We start from the raw sequence: 17,342 nt of genomic DNA on the forward strand, positions 1-17,342 counted from the left end.
GGCAGTTTGATAAAATGGTATCTCACAGTAGTTTTACTATTATGAGGGTGGATACCTTTTAATATGTTAGAAATCACTTTCTTTTTCTATAAATGGTCCATTCATATCCTTTGACTATTTTTCTACTGACTTTTGTTCCTTTTAATATCTATTTCTACATGATCCTTATATATGAAGACAGCATTGGTCCATTTTTTTTTCAAATTGAACTGTATGCATATTTTTCCTCAGGCACTAAAATTATATTGGCTCATTCCAGAAATTCATATTAAAGGTGATGTGTATATAAAAGAAAAGCTATAGATGTAGACAATCCACCCAGGGATCAATCTGTGTCATGGTGGGTATAGTGAGGCATGCACCTCATCTCAGCTCTGGTTCTCAGAGTGGGATGCTGTCAGCCCTGCCGTTTGTTTCTGCCTGTATCTGCATTGTCCCTGGAGGTCTACTGGCAGATTTTCTCCTCTCCAGAAAAATCCTCAGACTCAATACCATCAGGAAACTTCACTGCCATAGGTAAGAACCAAGGTAGACATGGGGTGGTGGGTGGATGTGGGATGCTCTGGGAAGCTTCCTATTCACTGTGTTTGTTCTTCTGCCCCAGGGGTTCTCCTCCCATCTGCGTTCTTCGTGTCCCTTTTCTGGGTCAGATCCAGCTTCAGTGCCACCATGGTCTTCTTGATACTGTCTTCTGCTACCAAAAGCCTCAGCCAATCAGAAGCCCTTGTCAACTTCATGGATATTGCTCCTCGGTAGGGACCTGTGATCATCCCTAAACCTGCTCTGACACGTGGGTAAAATGTGACACATGCAATGGGTCACAGGAAATTTCAGCACCAGTCGTACATCCAAATAATTCCTGGAAGGGACCCAAAGCTAGCCAACCTCTGCGAACTTAGTTTTTCCAGATGAAAACAGAAGTCAGTGGCCACACTCACAGTTCAACTGTGGGAGACTCACACCAATTTCTTTCTGTTGGGGAATGCAGCAGTTACACAGGGCTGGATCACTGAAAGGACTCGTAAACTTCAGAGGGCGTGCTCATGTAAGGCTTTAATAAAAGTAGAGGATACAGGATAGCAGGAGAAACATTCACCTCTGATATAGGTAAATACCAGATGACTGAGACTTCCAAATATAGCTCCCAGGGACCATCCATGGACCGTTCACAGTCAATAGGACACATTTCATCTTCAGGTAATGAACCACCAAATTACATGGGAGACACCTTGGTCTCAGGGAAGCCAATGTCTCATCCAATGGGAGGTCTTTTATACCTAAAAGCAAGGCTGAAAGATCAGGCTCCACAGCAGAAGACAAGAGAACATATAAACCAGCTGCCAACCATCAATCTGTACCTTTTGTATAATGAACGTTGACAAGTTAGTGCAGGTGACACCTTGGAAATCCCAGATCCTAGCACTGGATTATACTCATCACTAGTCAGTACATTTCATTCAGGTTTGACTAAGGGTCAGCACAACTCCAGCAATCCCCAGAGATAATCATAGAGTTGCAACAGATCAGCTGAGATTAACCCTTTGCTTAAAGAGGAATATTGTTTTCTCACACTTTCTCTCTCGCAGGTACAGTGCCTTACTCAGGGGACTATCACAGATCTTTTCTTACATAGCGGGAGCCATCTCTCCCACAGTTGCCGGATTTTTCATCAGTCATGTAAGGTCAAATGTTCTGATGATTATGATATTCACAAGAGTCACCTCAAAAGATCATCCAGCCTCTCATTCTGACCCTAGGCTCAGCTCATGCAGAAAAATTACCACATGTTCAGGGTATGGAGTGAAGGAGAATGCTCTATTGTATGAGTTTATGCTTTATGAGTTCTTAGAATGAGTTTCTCGTGCTAATCATCACATTTTCTAGCAATAATCATGACCCTTCTTGTGAAGTATAGAACGGCCAACCATTCTGATTGGCTGGGGCTGAGGGGTATCCTGGGATGTGGGACTTTCAACACTAAAATCTTGAAAGTTCCAGGCAATCTGGAAAGAGTTGGTCACCCTATGTAGGAACCCAACAAATATTTATAGAACAAATGAACGAGATGCTGAGTGGATGAGTGAATGAAAGAGCGAAGGAGCAACCTGTACAGTACAGGTATGCTCATCAGTGGTTAGTACAGAAATTCCTCTGCCCAGTATTGCTTACATAGTGTTTTTACATTCATACAGTCTTCCATCCTGGGAGATGCATTTAAAGTTGTCAGAATAAACAAATTCATCTGATGACAATTTCATAAGAATCGGACTGATACAGACTTTATGTGAAGAAACATACATATGACATTCACATGACTATCATTCTTTAAGTTTCCTGTGGTTTCCACCAGTAAGCCAGGAAAATGAATGGAGAATAACAAAGAAAGGGTATTCTTTTTGACACCAAGTCCTTTTTTTTTTGAAGCTTCAGTTCTCTTCCAGCCACTGACTAACACTGTTTACAACGGAAATTCTCAAACTGCTCTTGTTTCCCTTATTACTCACTCACTCATTTATCTCTTCATTCATTCGACATATATGCAATGAACATTAGCATGTGCAATGCACTGTTTAAGTGAATAAAACCAACAGAAGTCCCTGCCCTTGTGAAGTCAGTAGGAAAGAAACCGATAGAAAACTAACAAACTAAACCAAAACATGGTATAGTGATTGGTTGTAAGCGCTAAGAAAAGAGTAGAGCCGGAGAGGAGAATAGGGCACATGAGAGGGGTGGGATTTCAGTTTTAAGTAGGGTGGCCGAGGAAGTCTCATTGAAAAAGTAATATTTATGGGAAGCAAGTACATGGGTGAGAGAAATGACTACTTGAGGGGAGGAATATTCCAGCAGAGGGAAAGGCCATGGCACCGGAAATGTACCTGCATATTCTAAGAGCAACCAGGAACATGTAATGGGGGGCAGAGCTGGGGATGAGGGCGGTAGAATATGGTGCCAAAGCCTTTCTGAACCAGGAGGGACAAGAACTAGGAGACTGTTAATAACTTGTAGTTTCCTGCCTCCGGGACTCAGAGTTCAGTTGAGGAATGTCTTCTTGCTTTCAGCTGCTGTGAACATAGCAGGCCTGTTTCTCTACCTCATCTTTGGCCAAGCAGAGGTGCAGGACTGGGCTAAAGGTAGAGGTTCACCCGCTTCTGAGCAAACCGAGTGACGAATTAGATGCCGGTGCTTAGTTGTTCACTGTTTGCCCTCATGGACATTCCCCTGACTTACAGTTCTACCCCAAAATGGGCTGTCCTTAAAGTACAGAAATCTCAGATTTTCCACTGGCCCATACACCTAGGACATGGAGGAGTGAGAGTTGCAAATTATGGAAAGGCTCTTTCGTAAAGTCTTAGAATAAAATTTTATCTTCTTGTGCTTGCGTTCGGTTTATTTAACAATCATTTATAAGGCAACTAATGCAGAGTGGAAGACAAATAAACCCAAATTTAAAATTCAGATGTGTTACTTTTTACAAACAATACATGGACAAAAGAGATGCCCACAGGGTGTGCATGGTGGCAGGGGCTGGCCTCCTAGGAATCTCCATGCCATCTTCTTCCTTGGGCTGGTGACTGCCCCTCAGTCCCAGCTTGTGTGCTGGTCCCTCTCCCCCTCAATAAGGAGTTCAGACCCAGGCTCTCCTAGTGCTCTGTTTTACACTAAGTTTTGTAGAGAAAGAAAAAAGCACACATAAATGTCACTGAGTCCTGATACCCAGTGGATATAAGAAAGCTTTACAACAGTTCGGAGGAATAGTCTGGCTTAGTATATTTTTTCAAGTTGTTTTCTTTGTCCCAATTAGTTTATCCTAGGCATTTGTTACACTTCTCATCTCTTGACATAAAAACGGTGCAATTTTATCCTCCTTACTCGTTCTTACTCTCAAAAGTCTCTGAGTGAGAGGTCTGAACAATTCCAATATCTTGCTAGGTCCAAGCACGTGGTATGAAACCATCCACCATTTGCTCTATACCTATGCTGTATCCTGAAAATAAAAACACTGCACACTCCTGGGGTTTGGGACTCAGGTAGTTTGATATTGCTGCGCTCCCTAATAGGAATACATTTTATCCGCAGCATTCACAAGGCACACTTTTTGTACTTGACCAAATTCCCATTCTTTGTAAATATTTGTTACTAAGAAAATGAAAATGAAACTTCTTTTTGTGATCCTCCACCAACCACACACTCTGGTTCTGCTCAGAAACATTCCCAGTCCTTTCAAAGAACAAGCTACCAAAACCTGTGGCAATTGGGACAGTGCTATCTGGCAAACTGGACTGAAACCCAGCTTCACCTGGTTAGCAGGTGTCCAGATCAATTCATCTGATGTAATGTTCTCCAAAACCTAAAAAGGGGAAGTGGCCAAGGTGCTTAATTTGGGTATCAGTACAGGAGCCTATCTGGGGCAGTGATGAGGAAGACACACTAAAACATGCCATTCATACAAACAGACATTTTCTGGGTTTCCCAGTAGAAACAGTTACTTACGTTGCCTAATAACTACCAGTAAGTACCCCCACATGTGTTTCTATGTGTTAGCTGAATATAAACATTCCTTTAACGTAAGCAACCATGATGAGTTTTATCCACAGGAGGGAAAATACTATGCAACACAGGTATTTCACCCAAGACTGAGAAAAAAGTTGACATCTCTCACCAACATGTCACTGCTTTAAGTGCACATAGTCCATGGGAAGAAATAAGATATATCTGTTTCCTCTTTTCTAGGATGGCCTGTATCCGGCCAAATTTACGGTGACTAATTCTGTAACAGGGTGTATGATGATGTTACATTGAAGACTTGCTGTAGGTGGCCATATATAACAGACATGAAATTCCAATGTGCGGTGTTAGGGTACCTCACAGATATTGCTCAGGATGTGATTTTTAAAAAGTCATATGGTTCTAAAACAATTTAGGATTACATAAAAGTAAAAGCCTCAGGAGAGTGGAGTTAGAGAAAGGCTTTGAAAAAAATTTTAAATGTGTGTTTTCCCTATAAGATCAAGAATAAGACAAGGATGTCCACTCTTGCCATTTCTATTCAACATCCTAGTAGAGGTTCTAGGCAGGGCATCTAGGCAAGAAAAAGAAATAAAAGTCACTTAGGCTGGAAGAGAAGAAATAAAAGTATATTCACAGATGGCATAATCTTCTATATAGAAATTGTAAAGAACCACTGAAAAACTATTTGAATAATAAATGAGTTCAGCAAGGTTTCAGGATACAAGATTGATATACATAAATCAGTTATATTTCTATATACTTGCAATGGACAATCCAAAAATTAAACTAATTTCATTTAAAGTAGCATAAAAAAGAATATATTTAGGAATAAAATTAACAATAGAAATGTAAGACTTATACTCTGAAAAGTATAAAACATTGTTGAAAGAAATGAGAGAAGATCTAAATGAATGAAAAGAATCGACGTTCATGGAGTGGAAGACTTCAGTACTGTTAAAATGGCAAAACTCCTGAAATTGAGCCATAGATTTAATGAAATTTCTATCAGAATCCAAGCAATTTCTCTGTGGAAATTGACAAGCTGATTCCAAAATTAATACAGAATTGTAAGGGACCCAGAATAGCCAAAACATTCTTGAAAAAGAAGAACCAAGTTCGAGGACTCACACTTCAAAGCTCTCTACAAAGCAACAGTAATCAAGACAGAGTTGTACTAGCATAAGGATAAATATATAGATCAGTGGTATCGAACTGAGTCCAGAAATAAACCAAAGTGTCTATGGTCAACTGATTTTTGACAAACATGCCAAGACCATTCAATGGGGAAATAATAGTCTTTTTAACAAATTGTCCTGGGATAACTGGATAGCTACATTCTAAAGAATGAATCTGGACCTTTAGTTCACACCATTTACAAAAATTAAACTAGATAAAAATAGATCAAAGATCTAAATGTAAGAGCTAAAATAATAAAATTCTTTGAAGAGAACATAGGGGTAAATCCTTCACAACCTCAGACTTGGCAACGGTTTCTTAGATATAACACCAAAAGCATAAGCAACAAAAAAAACTGATAAAGTAGACTTCATAAATATTAAAAACTTTTGTGTGGCAAAGAACACTATCAAGAAAGTGAAAAGAAAACCTCCGAATGGGAGAAACTATGTGCAAGTCACATATCTGATAAGGGTCTTATATATAGAATATATAAACTCAACAACAAAAAGACAAACAACCCAATTAAAAAATGGGCAAAACTTGAATAAACATTTTTTTGAAGAAGATATAAATATGACCAATATGCAATGAAAAGACGCTCACCATCATTAGGGAGGTGGTGTTTTTTGTCCCCTTTCTAGAAACCAGCTGTAACTTTAGGCCAGAGTGTATTAAAATGAGCCACTTCTGAACCAGCAGTGCCCAGGCGCCAGGCCTTGCTGTGAAGGCTGCAGCAAAGGTCAGGGCTTGGTCTGCATGACTTTCCATCCCATGCTCATCCAAGTGGTGCTCTGCCTCTGAGTTTGGGTAAGAGAGGCATCAGGACAACTCACATCAGGTCACTTAGCAGAGATCAACTATTCCTGGGCTCAGTGAGGAGGTATGTTGTGTGGCTGACAGGGTCTTGGTGCTCTGGCTGGGTATCAGGCCTGAACCTTGAAGTAGGAGAGCAGAGTTCAGAACATTGGACCACCAGAGACCTCCTGGCCCCATGTAATATCAATCAGTGGGAGCTCTCCCAGAGATCTCCATCTCAATGCTAAGACCCAGCTCCACTCAACGACCAGCAACCTCCAGTGCTGGACACCCTATGCCAAACAACTAGCAAGACAGGAACAAAACCCAACCCATTAGCAGAGACGCTGCCTAAAATCATAATAAGTTCACAGACACCCCAAAACACACAACCAGACGTGGTCCTGCCCACCAGAAAGACAAGATCCAGCCTCATCCACCAGAACACAGGCACCAGTCCACTCCACCAGAAAACCTACAAAACCCACTGAACCAACCTCACCCACTGGGGGCAGACACCGAAAACAATGGAAAGTACGAACCTGCAGCCTGTGAAAAGGAGATCCCAAAGATAGTAAGTTAAACAAAATGAGAAGACAGAGAAATGCACAGCAGATGAAGGAGCAAAGTAAAAACCCACCAGACCAAACAAATAAAGAGGAAATAGGAAGTCTACCTAAAAATGAATTCAGAGTAATGATGGTAAAGATGATCCAAAATCTTGGAAATAGAACAGAGAAAATACAAGAAACTTTTAACAAGGACCTAGAAGAACTAAAGAGCAAACAAACAATGGTGAACAACACAATAAATGAAATTAAAAATTCTCTAGTAGGAATCAATAGCAGAATAACTGAGGCAGAAGAATGGATAAGTGACCTGGAAGATAAAAGAGTGGAAATAACTACCACAGAGCAGAATAAAGAAAAAAGATAGAAAAGAATTGAGGGCAGTCTCAGAGATCTCTGGGACAACATTAAACACACCAACATTCGAATTATAGGGGTCCCAGAAGAAGAAGAGAAAAAGAAAGGGACTGAGAAAATATTTGAAGAGATTATAGTCGAAAACTTCCCTAATATGGGAAAGAAAATAGTTAATCAAGTCCAGGAAACACAGTGTGTCCCATACAGGATAAATCCAAGGAGAAACACGCCAAGACACATATTAATCAAACTATGAAAAATAAAATACAAAGAAAAAAATATTAAAAGCAGCAAGGGAAAAACAACAAATAACATATGAGGGAATCCCCACAAGGTTAACAGCTGATCTTTCAGCAGAAACTCTACAAGCCAGAAGGGAGTGGCAGGACGTATTTAAAGTGATGAAAGGGGAAAACCTACAAGCAAGATTACTCTACCCAGCAAGGATCTCATTCAGATTTGGTGGAGAAAATAAAACCTTTACAGACAAGCAAAAGCTAAGAGAATTCAGCACCACCAAACCAGCTTTACAACAAACGCTAAAGGAACTTCTCTAGGCAGGAAACACAAGAGAAGAAAAAGACCTATAATAACAAACCCAAAACAATTAAGAAAATGGTCATAGGAATGTACATATCAATAATTACCTTAAATGTAAATGGATAAAATGCTCCAACCAAAAGACATAGACTGGCTGAATGGATACAAAAACAAGACCCGTATATATGCTGTTTACAAGAGAACCAGTTCAGACCTAGGGACACATACAGACTAAAAGTGAGGGGATGGAAAAAGATATTCTATGCAAATGGAAATCAGAAGAAAGCTGGAGCAGCAATTCTCATATCAGACAAAATAGACTTTAAAATAAAGACTATTACAAGAGACAAAGAAAGACACTACATAATGATCAAGGGATCAATCCAAGAAGATGATATAACAATTGTAAATATTTATGCACCCAACATAGGAGCACCTCAATACATAAGGCAAATGCTAACAGCCATAAAAAGGGAAATCGACAGTAACACATTCATAGTAGGGGACTTTAACACCCCACTTTCACCAATGGACAGATCATCCAAAATGAAAATAAATAAGGAAACACAAGCTTTAAATGATACATTAAACAAGATGGATTTAATTGATATTCATAGGACATTCCATCCAAAAACAACAGAATACACTTTCTTCTCAAGTGCTCATGGAACATTCTCCAGGATGGATCATATCTTAGGTCACAAATCAAGCCTTGGTAAATTTAAGAAAACTGAAATCATATCAAGTCTTTTCCAATCACAATGCTATGAGACTAGATATCAATTACAGGAAAAAAATCTGTAAAAAATACAAACACATGGACGTTAAACAATACACTACTAAATAACCAAGAGATCACTGAAGAAATCAAAGAGGAAATCAAAAAGTACCTAGAAACAAATGACAACGAAAGCACAAAGACCCAAAACCAACGGGATGCAGCAAAAGCAGTTCTAAGATGGAAGTTTACAGCAATACAATCCTACCTCAAGAAACAAGAAACATCTCAAACAACCTAACCTTACACCTAAAGCAATCAGAGAAAGAAGAACAAAAAAATTCCAAAGTTAGCAGAAGGAAAGAAATCATAAAGATCAGATCAGAAATAAATGAAAAAGACTTGAATGAAACAATAGCAAAGATCAATAAAACTAAAAGCTGGTTCTTTGAGAAGATAAAAAAAACCCTGATAAACCATTAGCCAGACTCATCAAGAAAAAAAGGGAGAAGATGCAAATCAGTAGAATTAAAAATGAAAATGGAGAAGTAACAACTGACACTGCAGATATACAAAGGATCATGAGAGATTACTACAAGCAACTATATGCCAATAAATTGGACAACCTGGGAGAAATGGGAAAATTCTTAGAAAAGCACAACCTTCTGAGACTGAACCAGGAAGAAATAGTAAATATAAACAGACGAATCACAAGCACTGAAATTGAGATTGTGATTAAAAATCTTCCAACAAACAAAAGCCCAGGACCAGATGGCTTCACAGTTGAATTCTATCAAACATTTAAAGAAGAGACAACAACTGTCCTTCTCAAACTCTTCCAAAATATAGCAGAGGGAGGAACACTCCCAAACTCATTCTACGAGGCCACCATAACCCTGATACCAAAACCAGACAAAGATATCACGAAGAAAGAAAACTACAGGCCAATATCACTGATGAACATAGATGCAAAAATCCTCAACAAAATACTAGCAAGCAGAATCCAACAGCACATTAAAAGGATCACACACCAGGATCAAATGGGATTTATCCCAGGAATGCAAGGATTCTTCAATATATGAAAATCAATCAATGTGATAAACCATATTAACAAAGTGAAGGAGAAAAACCATGTGATCATCTCAATAGATGCAGAAAAAGCTTGCAACAAAATCCAACACCCACTTATGATAAAAAAAAAACCCTCCAGAAACTAGGCTTGGAGGGAACTTACCTCAACATAATAAAGTCCATATATTGCAAGCCCACAGCCAACATCATTCTCAATGGTGAAAAATTGAAACCATTTCCACTAAGATCAGGAAGAAGACAAGGTTGTGCACTCTCATCACTATTATTCAACATAATTTTGAAAGTTTTAGCAACTGCAGTCAGAGAAGAAAAAGAAATAAAAGGAATCCAAATCAGAAAAGAAGTAAAGCTGTCACTGTTTACAGATGAACTGATACTATAAATAGTGAACCCTAATGATGCCACCAGAAAACTACTAGAACTAATTAATGAATTTGGTAAAGTAGCAGGATGCAAAATTAATGCACAGAAATCTCTTGCATTCCTATACATTAATGATGAAAAATCAGAAAGAGAAATTAAGGAAACATTCCCATTTACATTGGGAAAAAAAGAATAAAATACCTAGGAATAAACCTACCTAGGGAAACAAAAGACCTGTATGCAGAAAACTATAAGACACTGATGAAAGAAATTAAAGATGATACAAACAGATGGAGAGATATACCATATTCTTGGATTGGAAGAATCAACACTGTGAAAATGACTATACTACCCAAAGCAATCTACAGATTCAATGCAATCCTTATCAAACTACCAATGGCATTTTTCACAGAACTAGAACAAAAATTCCACAATTTGTATGGAAACACAAAAGGCCCTGAATAGCCAAAGCAATCTTGAGAAAGAAAAACGGAGCTCGAGGAATCAGACTCCCAGACTTCAGACTATACTACAAAGCTACAGTAATCAGGACAGTATGATACTGGCACAAAAACAGAAATATAGATCAATGGAAGAGGATAGAAAGCCCAGAGATAAACCCATGCACCTATGATCACCTTATTTTTAATAAAGGAGGCCTGAATATACAATGGAGGAAAGACAGCCTCTTCAATAAGTGGTGCTGGGAAAACTGGACAGCTACATGTAAAAGAATGAAATTAGAACACTCCCTAACACCATACCCAAAAATAAACTCAAAATGGATTAAAGACCTAAATGTAAGGCCAGACACTATCAAACTCTTAGAAGAAAACATAGGTAGAACACAGCAAGATCCTCTAGACCCACCTCCTAGAGAAATGGAAATACAAACAAAAATAAACAAATGGGACCTAATGAAACTTAAAATCTTTTGCACAGCAAAGGAAATCATAAACAAGACAGAAAGACAACTCTCAGAATGGGAGAAAATATGTGCAAATGAAGCAACTGACAAAGGATTAATCTCCAAAATCTACAAGCAGCTCATGCAGCTCAATACCAAAAGAACAAGCAACCCAATCAAAAAATGGGCAGAAAACTTAAATAGACATTTCTCCAAAGAAGATATACGGATTGCCATCAAACACACGAAAGGATGCTCAACATCACTAATCACGGGAGAAATGCAAATCAAAACTACAATAAGGTGTCACCTCACACCAGTCAGAGCGACCATCATCGAAAAATCTACAAACAATAAATGCTGGAGAGGGTGTGGAGAAAAGGGTCCCTTCTTGCACTGTTGGTGGGAATGTGAATTGATACAGCAACTATGGAGAACAGAATGGAGGTTTCTTAAAAAACTAAAACTAGAACTACCATATGGCCCAGCAATCCCACTACTGGGCATAAACCCTGAGAAAACCGTAATTCAAAAAGTGTCATGTACCACAATGTTCATTGCAGCTCTATTTACAATAGCCAGGGTATGGAAGCAACCTAAGTGTCCATCAACAGATGAATGGATAAAGAAGATGTGGCACACATATACAATGGAATATTACTCAGTCATAAAAAGAAATGAAATTGAGTTATTTGTAGTGAGGTGGATGGACCTAGAGTCTGTCATACAGAGTGAAGTAAGTCAGAAAGAGAAAAACAAATACCATATGCTAATACATTTATATGGAGTCTAAAAGTAAAAATGGTTTGAAGAACCTAGGGGCAGGAGAGGAATAAGGACACAGACATAGAGAATGGACTTGAGGACATCAGGCGGGGAAAGGTAAGCTGGGACGAAGTGAGAGAGTGGCAATTTCATATATACACTCCCAAATGTATAAGAGATAGCTAGTGGGAAGCAGCCACATAGCACAGGGAGATCAGCTTGGTGCTTTGTGACCACCTAGAGGGGTGGGATAGGGAGGGTGGGAGGGAGACACAAGACAGAGGGGATATTGGGATATATGTATATAGCTGATTCACTTTGTGATACAGCAGAAACTAACACAACATTGTAAAGCAATTATACTCCAATAAAGATGTTAAAAGAAATCATTAGAGAAACACAAATCAAAACCACTTCAAACGCAATAGATGGCTATAATAAAACAACAAAACAGGAAATAACAAATGCAAGGATGCAGAGAATTGGAACCCTCACACATTTTTTGTGGAAATGTAAAATGGTACTGCCGCTATGGAAAACAGTTAGGTGGCAAAGGCAAGTATGACAACACACCATGAATGAAATGCTGAGAGTTCTGTGTAATGTACTTCCTTATTCACTTAGTTGTTAAAACCAAAATCTGGGTCCCATCCTTGTTTCTTCTCTCTCCTGCACAATCCATAATCTCCCTGCCATGTCTGCCCAGCTCTACCTGCAGAGTCTACATCTAACTGCTTCTCACCATTCCTTCTGCCTCCATCTTAGCCCACTCCACAAACATCTTTGACATGAACTTCTGAAACAGCGTCAGTCTGGTCTCCCTGCCTCCACCCTTGTTTTCCTAGAGACCCTTTTCTAGAAGGTAGCCAGAGGATCTCTATACAGCATTAATTAGGCAAGTCACCTCCCTCCTCAAAAGCATTTAATTGACCCAATTATAAATAGAATTAAATTCAGACCAAGCTCTTACCATGATCTTCAAGCTCTACAGGATCTGGCCCTTAACTAGTTCCCAATCTCACTTTCCGTCACTCACTAGATTCCAACCACACTGCCCTCTGCTCTTAGGTAGACTGAGCTCATTAGGTAGACTGAGCTCATTCCCATCTCTAGGTCCTTCCCTTGGTTATTTTTGATGCTCGGAGCACCCTTTCCCCTGATTGTCATGAGGCTCTCCTTCTCATCACTGAAGTCTCAACACAAATGTCACGTCCTGTATCTGCAACTAAAGCAGCTCTCCTGGACTCTCTATATCACGTTACCCTCTTTCATGTTCTTTATGAGCTATTAGAACCTGGAATTATCTTAAGTTTTAAACTATAGATATCATTCATCTTCTCTCCCTATACCCGCCTCCCCACACACCCTACCGCACACAACAAAACATAAATCTCCTTTAGGAATAGAAGTCCTGACGATGTAGCTCTCTTCTCAGCACTTATAAAAATGCTTTAAAAGTATTTTTTTTTAATCTGGTTGAATATTAGAAAGCAGCGGTTCTTAATCTGGGATCTGCAAACTTTATAGAAAAAAAATACATCTTTATATCCCCAACCTCTGGCTGAAATTTAACATTTCTATCTATTATGAATGTAGGCAACAAACCACAGTAATATTAGCAGTACTGATGACTGACAGCATAAGAAATCACAGATATCTTCTTGTGTCATTACAGTTATTACCAATATCGCAAAATATGCTGTTTTGCTCAACACTGTTTTGAAATTACAATGGATCTATTAGACCTGTAATTAGTTCTCATTATTTAATTAATTAATAAAGGAGCATATATATGATCATAAACATGTTTTTAAAATATCTTGATAACTATTTCACTATAATCTTTCTCCTTTGGAGTTCTGGGCATTATATTGTGAATTGAGGTCCATCACAAAAAGGCTGAGAAGCCTTGCTCTAAACAAACTTTCACAGGCAGAATGTATGTCCCTTTACACAACTACTGAAATAAATTCAAAGAAGCAAAATCAGAAAATTACAAAGACTGGAGCACTACACCATGCCAAAAACAACAAGGACTATTTGCTAAATTCAAAACAATGGGGATCAAATGAAAAAGCGACATTGGAAATCAACTCACGATGCCTACCAGACTCAAAAGTTTGGTACATTCCTCTGGAAGTAAGAGAGGGTAATGCCCCAGGGCCAGGGCATCTGGGAACCAGGTGGACACTTGCAATTCTGGCGTCTCAGGCCCTTTGGCAATGACTTCTGGGCTGTAGGAGAAACACGTGGCTGTAACTCAGCCCTTTCTTGTTTTCCCCCAATTTCTTAAATAAAGATAGGAAGTTGGGATTGATCACCGTTGCAACAGTGTGTCAGTTTGACTGACAGGGAAAAATACCGCTGATTATGGCTGACAGCACTGAAGACGCAGATGACTGAAGAAACAACCATCAGCACATCAAAACAAAAAGCAAAGCTAAGGAAAACGTCTCCGGAACTACCCCATTACCCGGGCTGGTGTTCCCTGAGCTGTCCTCTTGCCTAGGGTCTGAAAAGTGGATTCAAACTCTCAGACCTCCAGCTGCAGACTGATGGGAAGATGGAAACAGCGGCCAGGTAAACAGGAGAACTGAGGAAATTCTACCCACACCATGCTTGGGGAATTACAAGTTCAGAGAGAATTGGTCCTAGCCAGAGAAAAGTAATTAGAAAAGTCGAATATGTTAAATATTTTGGCAGGAAAAGAACGTAGCATGGTAATGGAAAATGAACACATTTTCAAAGATTTCATTAGAGTGTAAGCACAACCCAAACTTACAATATTCCATAAACCTTCCAAATTACTAGAGGCAGGCAAGGGGGCAGGAGGAGGAGGACTTTGTTTTAAGGGAATATAAAATAAAATGACAAAAAATGAAGTATATTTGTAAACACAATGAATGCAGTTGGGTTAAACTCAGCTAACATAGGAGACAACTCTCGGAATGGGTGAAATTATTGAACCCAAATATATACACTTTGTAAGGAACACATACTAAATGAAATGACTCAGAAAGGCGGAATTTAAAGGCTATGAAAAAGTATTCCTGGGAATCTAAAACGAGCACGCACACACATAAAATTTGAGGATGCAATATCAGAAAGTCAAATGAGTAAAACTCAACAAATGGAAAAGGCTGATAACTTTACAAAATCAAAATTAAATTTTCAATTAAGATATACTTGTCAAAATCTTTTTGAAATTGTAATATAACATCAGAATATTCAATAATGACTGCTTGGACATAAACAGAAATGAATAGAAATAACAATCATGGAAAACTTTAGTATAAAACTAAACTGAAAACTAAACTAAAAACTTTTAGTATTTAAATAGGTCAAATATATAGAAACAGGTAAGATTTATAGGGTCTGAATAAAGTAGTGTGATTGCTTCCATAGCTGTGCCCAACTCTGTACCTTGGAAATAGAAGATGAACTTTTGCTAACACCTATGGAATATTTCCTAGTGTTGTTATGTGCTTATTCATAACAATGGCCTCAGTAATATCTATATTAAAATATTTGTATGAGATCCCATATTTTTCAGCTGCCGGTTATATTCCATTCACTTGCAAAATTTATTAACGAAGACACCATTGATAGACATGTTTAATTCCAGATCCAGATCTTTGTCATTTCTAATCAGCAATCTTGAGCATAAATGCATCCTGGTGAAGTTTTGTGAGTGCACCATTTTGGAAAGTTCTTGGTGCTGGCAAACTGAGTCAAATAAAGTTTTGACTGATCATATCAGATTTCCCTGCAACCATCATTTGGATCATTTCTTTCAATAAATTTGCTAACTAGTTATTGTTTAACATGAAAAAAATTTTCTGTATTAATAGGTTAGTCAGGGAACTTACTGTGTGCACTTATTGTTTCTGTAGCTTTCCAGCCAACCCAGTTATATTTTCTAGGTAAACAATCATATCATCTACTCATAATGGTAATTTTACCCTTTTCCAGTGTGGATTCCTTTTCTTTCCATTTCTCTCAACTCCTGTCTCTTAAGTAAAAACCTTGGAGATTGGTCAAGATGTGGGAGCAGAAAGACCCTGAGCTCACCTCCTCTCACAAACACATCAGAATCGCTACTTGCAGAATAATCATCTATGAAAATGACTGAAACCTATCAGAAAAAGATCTACAACTAAAGGCAGAAAGAAGAACCACAATGAGATGGGTAGGAGGGGAGGACTCACAATATAATCAAGTCCTATATGCTCAGGTGGGCAACCAAACTGGAGAATAATTATAGTACAGAAGTTTCCCCATAGAAGAGTTCTGAGCCCCACATCAGGCTCCCCAGCCTGGGGGTCCTACACCAGGAAGACAAGCCCCCAGAGCATTTGGCTTTGAAGGCCTGTGGGTCTTAATTTCAGGAGTCCCAGTGGACTGCAGGAAATAGAGGCTTCATGGCTTCACTCTTAAGGGGTGCACACAAAACTTCACATGTACCAGGACCCAGTGCACAAGCAGTAATTTGATACAAGCCCGGGCCAGACTTACCTGCTGGTCTTGGAGAGTCTCCTGGAGAGGTGAGGGGCAGCTGCGGCTCACCCTGGGGACGCAGACACTGGTGGCATACATATTTGGGAGCCACTGATGCTGGTGGGTGCCACTGTGTGGGACCCTCTCTCTGGCCTGTTAGCACCAAGACCTGGCCCCACCCAACAGTCTGGAATGCTGGGATGCCTCAGACCAAACATCTAACTGGGTGGTGACACAACCCCATCCATCCGCAGACAGGCTGCCTAAAAACTTCCTGAGCCCACAGCTGCCTCTAGACATGGCGTCTACACACAGCCCTGCCCACCAGAAGACCAAAACCCAGCTCCTCCCACCAGTGGGCAGGCACTGACCCTGCCCTCCAGGAAGCCTGCACTCGCTTCCAGACCAGCCTCACCCACCAGGAGGCAGACACCAGACACAGGAAAACCACAGTCCCACAGCCTGAGCACCACACAGCACACTCATAGCAGGCCACACCCTACCCTGGGACCAGCTGGGCCGCAGCCCTGCCCACTAGCAGGACAACACAGGGACATGAAGGACCTCATATGCAACTGTGTCAGGAACCCCACCCCTTCCCCCAGCAATCTGAAAGCAGCTCTGGGATCCCTGGGCCCCGCAGCCAGACTCCAGGACCTGGCTCTGCCTGCCAGCAGTCCATCACTAACACTAGGACCTGGCTTCACCTGCCCGTGGGTGGGCAACAGCCCCAGACTCTTCAGGACCCTGACTCCACCCACCAGTGAGCCAGCACTAACCCTGGGGCCCTGGGAGGGGCTCTGCAGTCAGCCACCTGTGACCAGGCCCTACTAGGCAACAGCAGCCACACAAGGCAAGGCCTGGCAACCAACAGGGCCAGGGGCCAGCCAAGCCTACCAGACCACCCACATAGGCAGACTGCCACAACAGAAGGACCACAACACACAGCCCTTTTAGGGGGAATCCCTAAAGCTTATACCTTGGGTGACAAGAGAGGAGTATGCTGCAAGAATGCATAGGACTTCTCCTACAGAAGGCCACTTCTCCAAGG

The 17,342-nt window shown here is 40.1% G+C and overlaps 1 protein-coding gene and 1 pseudogene across 3 annotated transcripts in view; one reads left to right on the forward strand and one right to left on the reverse strand.

Annotated features, from left to right (window-relative positions):
* Positions 1-337: 337 nt before the first annotated feature.
* LOC137232703 (probable small intestine urate exporter) lies at positions 338-3,166 on the forward strand (annotated as a pseudogene).
* The window catches only part of SLC17A1 (solute carrier family 17 member 1), an 85,614-nt gene continuing 69,303 nt past the window's right edge, over positions 1,032-17,342 (reverse strand). For 2 of the 3 annotated variants that reach the window (XM_067755793.1, XM_067755791.1), the window contains one exon: positions 1,032-1,277. The gene's annotated coding sequence lies outside the window, so the exon portion shown is untranslated. Of the gene's footprint in view, positions 1,290-17,342 lie in introns of all 3 variants that reach the window. The other variant, XM_067755792.1, reaches the window with a different exon arrangement.

Source organism: Pseudorca crassidens, chromosome 10 (assembly GCF_039906515.1).
Source record: "Pseudorca crassidens isolate mPseCra1 chromosome 10, mPseCra1.hap1, whole genome shotgun sequence".
NCBI classification, from domain to species: Eukaryota; Metazoa; Chordata; class Mammalia; order Artiodactyla; family Delphinidae; genus Pseudorca; species Pseudorca crassidens.